Here is a 15,533-nt window from a genome sequence, read left to right on the forward strand (position 1 = left end):
AGGTGCACCCCCTACCTCGTGGCCTCCACTTTTGTGTCTTGACATAGGGTCCAAGTCTCCTGGATCACGTTCGGTGAGAAAATCACGTTCCCGAAGGTTTCATTCCGTTTGGAGTCCGTTTGATATTCCTTTTCTTCAAAACCCTAAAATAGGCAAAAAAAAACAGCAATTCTGGGCTGGGCCTCCGGTTAGTAGGTTAGTCCCAAAAATAATATAAAAGTGGATAATAAAGCACAATAATGTCCAAAACAGTAGATAATATAGCATGGAGCAATCAAAAATTATAGATACGTTGGAGACGTATCAAGCATCCCCAAGCTTAATTCCTGCTCGTCCTCGAGTAGGTAAATGATAAAAACAGAATTTTTGATGCGGAGTGCTACTTGGAATAATTTTAATGTAATTCTTCTTAATTGTGGTATGAATATTCAGATCCGAAAGATTCAAGATAAAAGTTTAATATTGACATAAAAATAATAATACTTCAAGCATACTAACAAAGCAATCATGTCTTCTCAAGATAACATGGCCAAAGAATGTTATCCCTACAAAATCATATAGTCTGGCTATGCTCCATCTTCACCACACAACTTATTTAAATCATGCACAACCCCGATGACAAGCCAAGCAATTGTTTCATACTTTTGGTGTTCTCAAACTTTTTCAATCTTCACGCAATACATGAGCGTGAGCCATGGATATAGCACTATAAGTGGAATAGAATGGTGGTTGTGGAGAAGACAAAAAGGGAGAAGATAGTCTCACATCAACTAGGCGTATCAACGGGCTATGGAGATGCCCATCAATAGATATCAATGTGAGTGAGTAGGGATTTCCATACAACGGATGCACTAGAGCTATAAGTATATGAAAGCTCAACAAAAGAAACTAAGTGGGTGTGCATCCAACTTGCTTGCTCATGAAGACCTAGGGCATTTTGAGGAAGCCCATCATTGGAATATACAAGCCAAGTTCTATAATGAAAAATTCCCACTAGTATATGAAAGTGATAACATAGGAGACTCTCTATCATGAATATCATGGTGCTACTTTGAAGCACAAGTGTGGTAAAAGGATAGTAACATTGTCCCTTCTCTCTTTTTCTCTCATTTTTTATTAGGGCCTTTTCTCCCTTTTTATGGCCTCTTTTCTTTCTCTTTTTTTCGTTTGGAGTCTCATCCCGACTTGTGGGGGAATCATAGTCTCCATCATCCTTTTCTCACTGGGACAATGCTCTAATAATGATGATTATCACACTTTTATTTTTCTTAAAACTCAACAATTACAACTCGATACTTAGAACAAAATATGACTCTATATGAATGCCTCCGGCGGTGTACCGGGATATGCAATGAATCAAGAGTGACACGTATGAAATAATTATGAATGGTGGCTTTGCCACAAATACAATGTCAACTACATGATCATCCGAAGCAATATGACAATGATGGAGTGTGTCATAATAAACGGAACGGTGAAAAGTTGCATGGCAATATTATCTCGGAATGGCTATGAAAATGCCATAATAGGTAGGTATGGTGGCTGTTTTGAGGAAGGTATATGGTGGGTGTATGATACCGGCGAAAGGTGCGCGGTATTAGAGAGGCTAGCAAAGGTGCAAGGGTGAGAAAAATGCGTATAATCCATGGACTCAACATTAGTCATAAAGAACTCATATACTTATTGCAAAAATCTACATGTTATCAAAGCAAAGTATTACGCGCATGCTCCTAGGGGGATAGATTGGTAGGAAAATACCATCGCTCGTCCCCGACTGCCACTCATAAGGAAGACAATCAAAAAATAAATCATGATCCGACTTCATCACATAACGGTTCACCATATGTGTATGCTACGGGAATCACAAACTTTAACACAAGTATTTCTCAAATTCACAACTACTCAACTAGCATAATTCTAATATCACCATCTTCATATCTCAAAACAGTTATCAAGCATCAAACTTCTCATAGCATTCAACACACTCATAAGGAAGTTCTTTTACTATTCTTGAATTCCAAGCATATTAGGATTATTTAAGAAAATTACCATGCTATTTAAGACTCTCAAAATAATCTAAGTGAAGCATGAGAGATCAATAGTTTCTATAAAACAAATCCACCACCGTGCTTTAAAAGATATAAGTGAAGTACTAGAGCAAAAGTATATAACTCAAAAGATATAAGCGAAGCACATAGAGTATTCTAACAATTTCCAAATCATGTATGGCTATCTCAAAAGGTGTGTACAACAAGGATGATTGTGGTAAACTAACAAATAAAGACTCAAATAATACAAGATGCTCCAAGGAAAACACATATCATGTGGTAAATAAAAATATAGCTCCAAGTAAAGTTACCGATAGAAGTAGACGAAAAGAGGGGATGCCTTCCGGGGAATCCCCAAGCTTTGGCTTTTAGGTGTCCTTAGATTATCTTGGAGGTTCCATGGGCATCCCCAAGCTTAGGCTCTTCCCACTCCTTGTTCCATAATCCATCAAATCTTTACCCAAAACTTGAAAACTTCACAACACAAAACTTAAAGTAGAAAATCTCGTGAGCTCCGTTAGCGAAAGAAAACAAAATACCACTTCAAGGTACTGTAATGAACTCATTCTTTATTTATATTGGTGTTAAACCTACTGTATTCCAACTTATCTATGGTTTATAAACTATTTTACTATCCATAGATTCATCAAAATAAGCAAACAACACACGAAAAACAGAATCTGTCAAAAACAGAACAGTATGTAGTAATCTGTAGCTAGCGCAAGATCTGGAGTCCAAAAAATTATAAAATAAATTGCTGGACGTGAGGAATTTATCTATTAATCATCTGCAAAAATAATTAACTAAATATCACTTTCCAAATAAAAATGGCAGCAGTTCTCCTGAGCGCTAAAGTTTCTGTTTTTTACAACAAGATTAACAAGACTTTCCCCAAGTCTTCCCAACGGTTATACTTGGCACAAACACTAATTAAACACAAAAAACACAACCTAAACAGAGGCTAAATAAATTATTTATTACTGAACAGGAGCAAAAAAGCAAGGAATAAAAATAAAATTGGGTTTCCTCCCAACAAGCGCAATCGTTTAACGCCCCTAGCTAGGCACAAAAAGCAAAGATAGATCTAGGTATTGCCATATTTGGTAGGAAATCCATAAGTGGCTCTCATAATATATTCATAAGGTAATTTAATTTTCTTTCTAGGAAAGTGTTCCATGCCTTTCCTTAACGGAAATTGGAATCTAATATTTCCTTCCTTCATATCAATAAATTCACCAATCGTTTTAAGGAAAGGTCTACCAAGAATAATAGAACATGAAGGATTGCAATCTATGTCAAGAACAATAAAATCTACGGGCACATAATTCCTATTTGCAACAATAAGAACATCATTAATTGTTCCCATAGGTTTCTTAATAGTGGAATCCGCAAGGTGCAAGTTTAGAGAGCAATCATCAAAATCACGGAAACCTAACAAATCACACAAAGTCTTTGGAATCGTGGAAACACTAGCACCCAAATCACAGAAAGCATAGCATTCATGATCTTTAATTTTAACTTTAATAGTAGCTTCCCACTCATCATAAAGTTTTCTAGGGACAGAAACTTCCAATTCAAGTTTTTCTTCATAAGATTGCATCAAGACATCAACGATATCTTTAGTGAACGCTTTATTTTGACTATAAGCATGAGGAGAATTTTGCACGGATAACAAGGAAATACAATCAATCAAAGAGCAATTTTCATCATTAAATTTCTTGAAATCCAAAATAGTGGGTTTAACAACATCTAGGGTTTTAATTTCTTTGATCCCACTTTCATCAATTTTAGCATCAAGATCTAAAAACTCTGAATTCTTGGAACGCCTTCTAGGTAAAGGTGGATCATATTCAGTCCCATCATTATTAAGATTCATATTGCAAAACAAAGATTTAATAGGGGACACATCAATAACTTTTAGATCTTCATCTTTATTTTATAGGAACTAGAGGAACACGCTCTTATAAAGGCATCTTTCTTAGCACGCATTCTAGCGGTTCTTTCTTTGCACTCATCAATGGAAATTTGCATGGCTTTGAGAGAATAATTGATATCATGCTTAGGTGGAATAGATCTAAGTTTCAAAGAATCAACATCAAGGGAAATTCTATCAACGTTCCTAGCCAACTCATCAATCTTAAGAAATTTTTCTTCAATCAAAGCATTAAAATTCTTTTGCGGAGTAATAAATTCTTTAATATTATATTCAAAATCAGAGGGCATATTATTATAATTTCCATAAGAATTGTTGTAGGAATTACCATAATTATTAGAGGGATTACTAGGATAAGGCCTAGGATTAAAATTTCCTCTATACGCGTTGTTACCAAAATTGTTCTTACCAACAAAATTCACATCCATAGATTCATTATTATTCTCAATCAAAGTAGACAAGGGCATATCATTAGGATCAGAAGAAACACTTTCACTAGCAAATAATTTCATAAGTTCATCCATCTTTCCACTCAAGACATTAATTTTTTCTATCGCATGCACCTTTTTATTAGTGGATCTTTCAGTATGCCATTGAGAATAATTAACCATAATATTATCTAGGAGTTTAGTAGCTTCTCCTAAAGTGATTTCCATAAAAATGCCTCCCGCGGCCGAATCTAAAATATTTCTAGAAGAAAAATTCAATCCGGCATAAAATTTTTGTATAATCATCCACAGATTCAAACCATGAGTAGGGTAATTACGTATCATTAATTTCATCCTCTCCCAAGCTTGTGCAACATGTTCATGATCAAGTTGCTTAAAATTCATAATATCGTTTCTAAGGGAGATGATCTTAGCGGGAGGAAAATACTTAGAGATAAAAGCATCTTTGCACTTATTCCATGAATCAATACTATTCTTAGGCAAAGACGAAAACCAAGCTTTAGCACGATCTCTAAGTGAAAAAGGAAATAGCTTCAATTTAACAATATCATTATCCACATCTTTATTCTTTTGCATATCACACAAATCAACGAAGCTATTTAGATGGGTAGCGGCATATTCACTAGGAAGGCCGGAAAACGGATCTTTCATGACAAGATTCAGCAAAGCAGTGTTAATTTCACAAGATTCAGCATCGGTAAGAGGAGCAATCGGAGTGATAATAAAATCATTGTTGTTGGTATTGGTAAAGTCACACAATTTAGTATTTTCTTGAGCCATCGTGACAAGCAAGCAAACTAACACACAAGCAAACAAAAATCAATCGGGCAAAAAGAGGCAAATAGAGAAAGAGAAGGAGGATAGAGAGAGAGAGAGGGCGAATAAAACGGCAAGGGTGAAGTGGGGGGAGGAAAACGAGAGGCAAATGGCAAATAATGTAATGCGGGAGATAGGGATTGTGATGGGTACTTGGTATATTGACTTTTGCGTAGACTCCCCGGCAACGGCGCCAGAAATCCTTCTTGCTACCTCTTGAGCACTGTGTTGGTTTTCCCCGAAGAGGAAGGGATGATGCAGCAAAGTAGCGTATGTATTTCCCTCAGTTTTTGAGAACCAAGGTATCAATCCAGTAGGAGGCTACGTGTGAGTCCCTCGTACCTGCACAAAACAAATCAATCCTCGCAACCAACGCGGTAAGGGGTTGTTGATGTCTACTACACAATCTTCTTCTTGTAGACGTTGTTCGGCCTCCAAGTGCAGAGGTTTGTAGGACAGTAGCAAATTTCCCTCAAGTGGATGACCTAAGGTTTATCAATTCGTAGGAGGCTTAGGATGAAGGTGGTGTCTTTCAAGCAACCCTGCAACCAAATAACAGAGAGTCTCTTGTGTCCCCAACACACCCAATACAATGGTAAATTGTATAGGTGCACTAGTTCGGCGAAGAGATGGTGATACAAGTGGTATATGGATGGTAGATAAAGGTTTTTGTAATCTGAAAATATAAAAACAGCAAGGTAACTAATGATAAAAGTGAGCACAAACGGTATTGAAATGCTGGTAAACAAGGCCTAGGGTTCATACTTTCGCTAGTGCAAGTTCCCTCAAAAATAATAACATAATTGGATCACATAACTATCCCTCAACATGCAACAAAGAGTCACTCCAAAGTCACTAATAGCGGAGAACAAACGAAGAGATTATGGTAGGGTACGAAACCACCTCAAAGTTATTCCTTCCAATCAATCCGTTGGCCTATTCCTATAAATGTCACAAACAGCCCTAGAGTTCGTACTAGAATAACACCTTAAGACACAAATCAACCAAAACCCTAATGTCACCTAGATACTCCAATGTCACCTCAAGTATCCGTGGGTATGATTATACGATATGCATCACACAATCTTAGATTCATCTATTTAACCAACACATAGAACATCAAAGGGTGCCCCAAAGTTTCTACTGGAGAATCACGACGAAAACGTGTGCCAACCCCTATGCATAGGTTCATGGGCGGAACCCGCAAGTTGATCACCAAAACATACATCAAGTGAATCACGTGATATCCCATTGTCACCACAGATACGCACGGCAAGACATACATCAAGTGTTCTCAAATCTTTAAAGACTCAATCCGATAAGATAACTTCAAAGGGGAAACTCAATTCATTACAAGAGAGTAGAGGGGGAGAAACATCATAAGATCCAACTATAATAGCAAAGCTCACGATACATCAAGATCGTATCATCTCAAGAACACGAGAGAGAGAGAGAGAGAGAGAGAGAGAGAGAGAGAGAGATCAAACACATAGCTACTGGTACATACCCTCAGACCCGAGGGAGAACTACTCCCTCCTCGTCATGGAGAGCATCGGGATGATGAGGATGGCCACCGGAGAGGGATTCCCCCTCCGGCAGGGTGCCGGGACGGGTCTAGATTGGTTTTTGGTGGCTACGGATGATGAAGCTATGTACCTAGGGTAGGGTCATGGACTTGTCCTAACTGCCCTACCCAAGGACATCTCTAGAAGAAATCACCTTTCAATCGACTTGGAGGTGTTCCACTCGACAGACTCGAAGACACTCGACCAAGAAGCAATCACTCGACCAAAATCCAACCACTCGACGGCCAGGAGACCTAAAGTCACTCCGCACGCTAACGGTCGGTCATTAAGTAGCTTTTATGTTCATCATAGCACTTTATTAGGGGCGTTACCAGTAACGCCCGACCTTAATGTACTTAAAACCCTGCATAACTGAGGGCCGGAGGGGTCTGGCAAACTCTATATAAGCCACCCCCTCCTCAGTGTAAAGGGTTCGCACCCATGTAATTCATACACACATAATCCAGTTGACCGCCTCCGGGCTCCGAGACATAGGGCTATTACTTCCTCCGAGAAGGGCCTGAACTCGTAAACCTCGTGTGCTTACAACTACTCCATAGCTAAGATCTTGCATCTCCATACCTACCCCCCTACATTACTGTCAGACTTAGAACCACGACAGTTGGCGCCCACCATGGGGCAGGTGTTTTAGCGATTTGTTGGAGGAGTTGCGATCTTTTCTGATCCAAATCATCATGGTTTCTGGCGGAGTTTTTGTGGAGGGCCACGAGATCTGTCTCGGCGCGCTCACATTCATCGCCGACGACTCCACTTGGCTTTAGGAGGCTCCGCTCGATGTCGACGCACTCCCTGTCCGCGGGGCAAAGCACTTTCGCGCGTGCGTCCGTGGCGTCCTCTTGCAGCAACCATCGACCCATTATCGGTCGGCCCCCGTGTTGTCCTCCCTCCCTGTTTCCCGCCGGCGCAAGCACTCCAATCGGTCGAGACTTCAGCGGTGGGTGAGACATGCGGTGGCACGCCAGTCGGCCACCCCTCAAGTCGCGGCAATCGAGCCCGACGAATCCCTCTATGGCCTGTTCGACTGGCTCCGCAGAGACCGCATCTGAGTGCGACAGCAGTGATCCGGTGGCGGAGGTTCTGATGGTCGATGGACCGCGCAGTCCTCCCGGTTTTCCCCACACCGACGGAGGCGCAGGTGGAGGCGACCCGTCGCATCCCCATGAGGAATATCTCCTCGAGCCTCTCACGTCGCTGCAGAGAGAAGAACTTCGTCGCCGGAACATGGATGCACTGCACACTCCTATCGTTGGAGAAACCCTCGAGGCTCGTGCCTTGGAGGACGCGCGCCTGGCAAACTTGGCTGAGCGCACTCGACTGGAGAACCTCCAGCGAGCACTCGACGAGCATGCGCGACAACGGGTTCCAGAATCCAGTCGACGTCAGCTCTTTCCGCCCCCGCAGGTATATCAAACTCCAATTCAGAATTTAGCAGCTGCAGCCCGTATAGCAGAGTCGATTCAGCCTTCACAGTTAGAGGCTGGCAGAGGCTTGCTGCAGATCAGAGCGTTACTCCGGGCAGCAGGAGACCAGAATTCCGCTATTTCTCAGTCGCGGAACAGGATTTATAGCAGATCCATTGTTGCAGACACAGTCCAGTTGGCTCATAGCCCAAGATCGCACCCGAGGCGTGAGGGACGTGGGGACCAGCGTGATCAGTACGGAAACCGTGAGCAGTATGATCACCGATTCGATCGTGAGGATCGACGTTGAGTGCCCATCCCTCCCCCGAGGAGTGGATCGTATGTGCCTCGACAGCAGGATGACAGGCGCCCTCATAGTGTTGGGCGAAGGATTCGAGTCAACCCCAGGGAACCAGGCTTTGATGCGAGATCCATTCTCGTTCAAGGTTTGGTCGACAGGAACAGAGCTCACCGAGAAGGTCACAACAGAGATGCACCTACCAGCAGCAGAGTACATGTTTCGGGACCAGAGTGCTTTATTAGAGCCATCAGGGCCGCTGTGATTCCTCCCAACTTCAGGTTGGCGACTGGAGTCAGTAAGTTCACTGGTGAGTCCAAGCCCAATACTTGGCTTGAAGACTACCGAGTGGCTGTCCAGATTGGTGGTGGCAATGATGAAGTGGCCATGAAGCACCTGCCTCTCATGGTGGAGGGCTCGGCCAGAGCGTGGCTGAATCAGTTAGCACCCAGCAGCATTTACACTTGGGAAGATCTCGCCCGAGTGTTTGTCACCATATTTGAAGGAACATGCAAGCGACCGACAGGGCTGACAGAACTGCGGTCTTGCGTGCAGAAGCCGAATGAAACTTTGAGGGATTACATCCAGAGATGGATCACGTTATATCACACGGTAGAGAATGTGCCTGATCACCAAGCAGTTTGTGCCTTCAAAGAAGGCGTCAAGTACAGAGAACTGAATCTGAAATTCTGTCGAACCGGAGACATGTCTCTAAATCGGATGATGGAGATTGCCACCAAGTACGCTAATGGTGAAGATGAGGATCGACTCCGGAGTGGAAAGCACAAGTCAATCGCCCAAGAAACCGGAGGAGGAAATTCCAATCGGAAACAGAAGCGGAAAGCCGAGCCAGCTGCTCCTGGGGAAGCCTTGGCTGTAACTCAAGGAAAGTTTAAGGGGAAACCCAAAGGGCCTTGGAACCCCAAGAAAGTTAAAGACCAAGACGGAAATGATGTGTTGGATTTGCCATGTCACATCCACACCAAGAAAGATGAAGAGGGTAAGTTCATTTACCCGAAACATATCACTCGACAGTGTCGGCTCTTGATCCAGCAGTTCCAGGGCAAACAGCCCAAAGATAAGGAAAAGGAGTCGGACAAAGTTGAGGACAAGGAAGACAGTGATGATGGATACCCCCAGGTCAATTCCACCTTGATGATTTTTGCTGATGTTGAAAGCAAAAGTCGACTGAAAGTTATCAACCGTGAGGTGAATATGGTTGCTCCGGCAACACCCAGTTATCTGAAGTGGTCTCAAACTGCCATCACATTCTCCCAGTCCGATCACCCAACGCACATTTCCACCCCTGGGAGGCAAGCTTTGGTGGTCGTCCCAGTTGTTGAAGGCACTCGACTGACCAAAGTCTTGATGGATGGTGGCAGTGGTTTGAACATACTGTATGCTGAGACGTTGAAAGGGATGGGCATTCCGATGTCCAGACTCAGTACCAGCAACATGAGTTTCCATGGAGTCATTCCTGGGAAGAAGGCTGAGTCACTCGGCCAAATTGCTCTTGATGTGGTTTTCGGTGATTCCAAGAATTACCGCAAAGAAAAGTTGACGTTTGAAGTTGTGGATTTCCAGAGTGCTTATCACGCTATTTTGGGCAGGCCAGCTTATGCACGCTTCATGGCTCGACCATGTTATGTGTATCTCAAATTGAAGATGCCTGGTCCCAAAGGTGTGATCACTGTTACGGGCAATCGGAAGAAAGCAGAAGAGTGTTTTCAGAAAGGCTCAAAGATCGCTGATGCTCAGATGGCAGTGGTGGAGCTGCAGGAGTACTAGAAGATCGCAGACCCGAGTGATTTGTTGCAAGCCAAGAAGCCCGCTACAGAATCAGCTTTTCAGTCGTCTGGTGAAACGAAGCCGGTTCACATTCACCCGATCGATCCCAGTGCTGCTCCGACTCATATCTCAACAACACTCGACTCCAAATAGGAAGAAGCACTCATCCAGTTCCTCCGTGAGAACTGGGACATCTTCGCATGGAAGCCTTCTGACATGCCGGGTGTTCCCAGGGGGCTGGCTGAGCACCGCCTACGAGTCGACTCAAAAGTGAAACATGTCAAAGAACATCTCCGACGGTCTGCCGTCCAGAAGAGAAAGGCTATTGGTAAGGAGGTGGCTCGGCTCTGAGGAGCAGAGTTCATCCGAGAGATTTACCATTCCGAGTGGCTCGCCAACGTTGTCATGGTCCCCAAGAAGGACAAGTCACTTCGCATGTGCATCGACTTTAAACATATCAATTGGGCCTGCCCGAAAGATCATTTTCCTCTCCCCTGCATCGACCAGATAGTCAACTCGACTGCGGGATGTGAGCGACTGTCTTTTTTAGACGCCTATTCCGGGTACCATCAGATCCGTCTGTATGGACCTGACGAGATCAAAACAGCTTTCATCACTCCATTCGGGTGCTTCTGTTATGTTACCATGCCATTCGGCCTCAAGAATGCCGGAGCCACATTCATGAGGATGATTCAGAAGTGTTTGCTCACTCAAATCAGTCGGAATGTGGAAGCTTACATGGATGATATTGTGGTCAAGTCACGGAAGGGTTCCGACCTGCTGACTGACCTTGTGGAAACCTTTGCCAACCTTAGGAGGTATGATATCAAGCTTAATCCATCAAAGTGCACATTCGGAGTTCCTGGCGGAAAGTTACTCGGTTTTCTCGTTTCCGAACGGGGAATCGACGCCAATCCAAAAAAAGTCGGTACTATACTCCGGATGAAACGTCTTGTGCGCATGCACGATGTCCAGAAGCTTACTGGTTGCTTGGCCACTTTAAGTCGATTCATCTCTCGTCTCGGTGAAAAGGCATTGCCTCTTTACCGATTGATGAAGAAGTCAGACAAGTTCGAGTGGACTCCTGAAGCTGATGCAGCATTTGCAGAGCTCAAAGCTCTGCTCTCCACCCAGCTGGTGCTTGCTACCCCAATCAGCAAAGAGCCTTTGCTGCTTTAAATCGCAGCCACAGGACAAGTCGTTAGTACGGTACTTATGGTCGAGCGGGAAGAAGAAGGAAAAGCCTTCAAAGGTCAGCGCCCAGTATATTATGTTTCTGAAGTTTTGACCCTGTCGAAGTGGAGATATCCTCATTATCAGAAGCTTGTATATGGGATTTATATGACCACAAAGAAGGTTGCTCACTACTTCTCTGATCATTCCATTACAGTCGTCAGCGACGCTCCATTGTCAGAGATCCTGCACAACAGAGATGCAACTGGTCGAGTGGCAAAATGGGCGATCGAACTCCTTCCTCTAGATATCAAGTTTGAGGCAAAGAAAGCCATCAAGTCCCAAGCAATAGCAGATTTCGTCGCCGAGTGGATTGAACAACAACTGCCGACTCAGGTTCACTCGAAGCATTGGACCATGTTCTTCGACGGTTCCAAAATGCTGAATGGTTCCGGTGCCGGGGTAGTATTGGTCTCCCCCCGAGGAGATAAGCTCAGATATGTTCTTCAAATCCACTTTGATTCCTCCAATAACGAAGCAGAATCTGAAGCACTTTTATATGGGTTGCGCACGGCCATTTCACTCGGCATTCGTCGCCTCATGATCTATGGCGACTCAGATTTGGTGGTTAACCAAGTGATGAAGGAGTGGGACATCAGAAGTCCGGCCATGACTGGTTATTGCAATGTAGTGAGAAAGCTGGAGAAGATATTCGAGGGGTTAGAACTTCTTCACATACCCCGACTGAAAAATCAAGCAGCTGATGATTTGGCGAAAATAGAAGCCATTCCCAGCAATGTGTTTTTGGAACACATCCACACACCATCAGTTCAGGAGGATCCCTTCACTGAAGAGGCCCCACAGCCAAAAAGTGCCACGGATCCGATTGAAGTTGAAGTTCCAGCTGTGGTCGACCTGATCATGGAAGTTTTGGTCATCACTCCCGACTGGACGGTACCGTACATCACGTACATCCTAAGGAAAGAACTCCCAGAGGACGAAGAAGAGGCTCGACAGACCGTCCGTCGATCCAAGGCCTTTACAGTCATAAAGGGACAGTTGTATAGAGAAAGCGCGACTGGAGTCAGTCAGAAGTGTATAACACCAGAATAAGGTCAGATAATCCTTGATGATATCCACTCGGGGACCTGTGGTCATCATGCATCCTCTCGGACCATTGTGGATAAAGCATACGGAGCGGGATTTTACTGGCCAAGGGAGAAAGAGATAGTCGACAAATATGAAGGATGTCAGTTTTACTCCAATATGTCGCACAAACCCGCGTCAGCCCTGAAAACCATTCCACTCGTCTGGCCCTTCGCTGTTTGGGGACTGGACATGGTTGGACCACTGAGAACGGGCAGGAGCGGCTTCACTCATGTGCTAGTAGCAGTCGACAAGTTCACCAAATGGATTGAAGCTAAGCCTATCAAGAATCTTGATGCTTGCACTGCTATCAGTTTCATCAGAGAGTTGATATTCAGATATGGAGTTCCGCACAACATCATCACTGACAATGGGTCAAACTTCGATTTTGACAAATTCAGAGCCTTTTGCGCCTCTCAAGGCACATGAGTCGACTACGCTTCAGTCGCTCACCCCCAGTCTAATGGACAAGCGGAAAGAGCAAACGGCTTAATTCTCAAAGGACTGAAACCCCGACTGATGCGCGATCTCAAGCACGCAGCAGGTGCATGGGTCGACGAGCTTCCATCAGTTCTTTGGGGATTGAGGACAACCCCAAACTGATCGACTGGAAGAACCCCATTCTTTCTGGTCTACGGAGCCGAAGCAGTTTTGTCGAGTGACATGCTTCACAACGCACCCCGAGTCGAGCTCTACTCTGAAGATGAAGCAGAACAAGCCCGGCAGGACGCAGTCAACCTCCTGGAAGAAGAAAGATAAATGGCCATGATCCGATCGACCATCTATCAGCAGGACTTACGTCGATTCCATGCCAGAAATGTGAAGAGTCGAGCCTTCCGAGAAGGAGACTTGGTCCTCCGAGTGGATCAACTGAAACCACACAAACTCGCTCCTACTTGGGAAGGTCCCTTCATAGTCACCAGAGTCCTCCACAATGGAGTGTACCACCTTTATAATGTCGATTGCCAGATTGATGAGCCACGAGCCTGGAATGCGGAGCTGCTCCGCCCCTTTATACTTGAATTCTCACTCGGATGAGATGTAATAAGAAAAACTTCTGTAGTTTATTTATCAAAGACAAGAGCGTCATAATTTTCCCAGTGATTGCTATTGTTTTTGTTTGCGTGAGAAATCCCCCAGTGGGTGGCTTAGCTGCGAATCCGTTTCGCCTAAGTTTGTAAAAATAATTTCCTACCGAGTGGTGAGCCAGCTTCTCACTCGGAGGCTTAGTTGCGAACCCGTTTCGCCTAAGTGTTTGAGAATCCTACCGAGTGGTGAGCCAGCCTCCCACTCGGGGGGCTTAGCTGCAGTCCAGTACTCGCCTAAGTATTTGAAAATCCTACCGAGTGGTGAGCCAGCCTCCCACTCGGGGGCTTAGCTGCAGTCCAGTACTCGCCTAAGTATTTGAAAATCCTACCGAGTGGTGAGCCAGCCTCCCACTCGGGGGCTTACCTGCCGTCCAGTACTCGCCTAAGTATTTGAAAATCCTACCGAGTGGTGAGCCAGCCTCCCACTCGGGGGCTTAGCTGCAGTCCAGTACTCGCCTAAGTATTTGAAAATCCTAGCGAGTGGGGAGCCAGCCTCCCACTCAGGGGCTTAGCTGCAGTCCAGTACTCGCCTAAGTATTTGAAAATCCTACCGAGTGGTGAGCGAGCCTCCCACTCGGGGGCTTAGCTGCAGTCTAGTACTCGCCTAAGTATTTGAAAATCCTACCGAGTGGAGAGCGACCCTGCCACTCGGGGGCTTAGCTGCAGTCCAGTACTCGCATAAGTATTTGAAAGATCCTACCGAGTGGAGAGCGACCCTCCCACTCGGGGGCTTAGCTGTAGTCCAGTACTCGCTTAAGTTTGAAAAATCCTACTGAGTGGAGAGCGACCCTCCCACTCGGAGGCTTAACTGCAGTCCAGTACTCACCTAAGTACGAAACACATCCCAATCCGCAAGGACGACGAGGTGCAGGTCGACTGCCACCTTCTCCTTCGAAGCTTTGCCACAAATACAACGTGCGCTCCATCCCAATCCGCAAGGACGATGAGGCGCTGGTCGACTGCCACCTCCTCCTTGGGAGCTTTGCCACAAATACAACATGCGCTCCATCCCAATCTGCAAGGACGACGAGGTGCATGGTCGACTGCCACCTTCTCCTTCGGAGCTTCGCCACAAATACAACATGCGCTCCATCCCAATCCGCAAGGACGACGAGGCGCTGGTCGACTGCCACCTCCTTCTTGGGAGCTTCGCCACAAATACAACATGCGCTCCATCCCAATCCGCAAGGACGACGAGGTGCTGGTCGACTACCACCTTCTCCTTCGGAGCTTCGCCACAAATACAAAAGTTGTCTCGAGTGAAGAACGAGTTCCACTTGATGGAGAATTCATGAAGATATCCAACGATAAACCAAGTTCAGACAAATCCTAAAGGTTCCAGACCGCAGATCGAAGTGCTCAGGCATTCAGCCCGAAAGAGTTTAACGGTTACAAAAACCACTCAGCATCCCGAGGCAAATTTAAGGTGGGGCATAAAAGTTTGTTCACTCCGCAGGAGGAGGACTGGCAGGCTCGACGAACTCGTCCAGGTCGACACCGTCGGCGATCCGAGTGGCTGCAGCAATAAAAGTCTCCATAAAAGATCGGAAGTCATGCCTCTGTGTGTTGGCGACCTTGATTGCTGCCAGCTTGTTTTCACGAGCCTCCTTGCAATGCACTTGCACCAGGGACAGCGCCACATCAGCACCACACCGGGCCGAGGATTTCTTCCATTCTTGCACTCGGCTAGGGATCTCGTTCAGTCGAGTCATCAGAGATTCCAGATCATTCTGAAGCATCACCCCCGGCCAAAGCAACGAGTCGATTCGAGAGACAACCTCCTTCAAGCGTGCGAGGTAGCTTGTGGC

This window comes from Triticum dicoccoides, chromosome 3A, assembly GCF_002162155.2.
Source record: "Triticum dicoccoides isolate Atlit2015 ecotype Zavitan chromosome 3A, WEW_v2.0, whole genome shotgun sequence".
NCBI classification, from domain to species: domain Eukaryota; kingdom Viridiplantae; phylum Streptophyta; class Magnoliopsida; order Poales; family Poaceae; genus Triticum; species Triticum dicoccoides.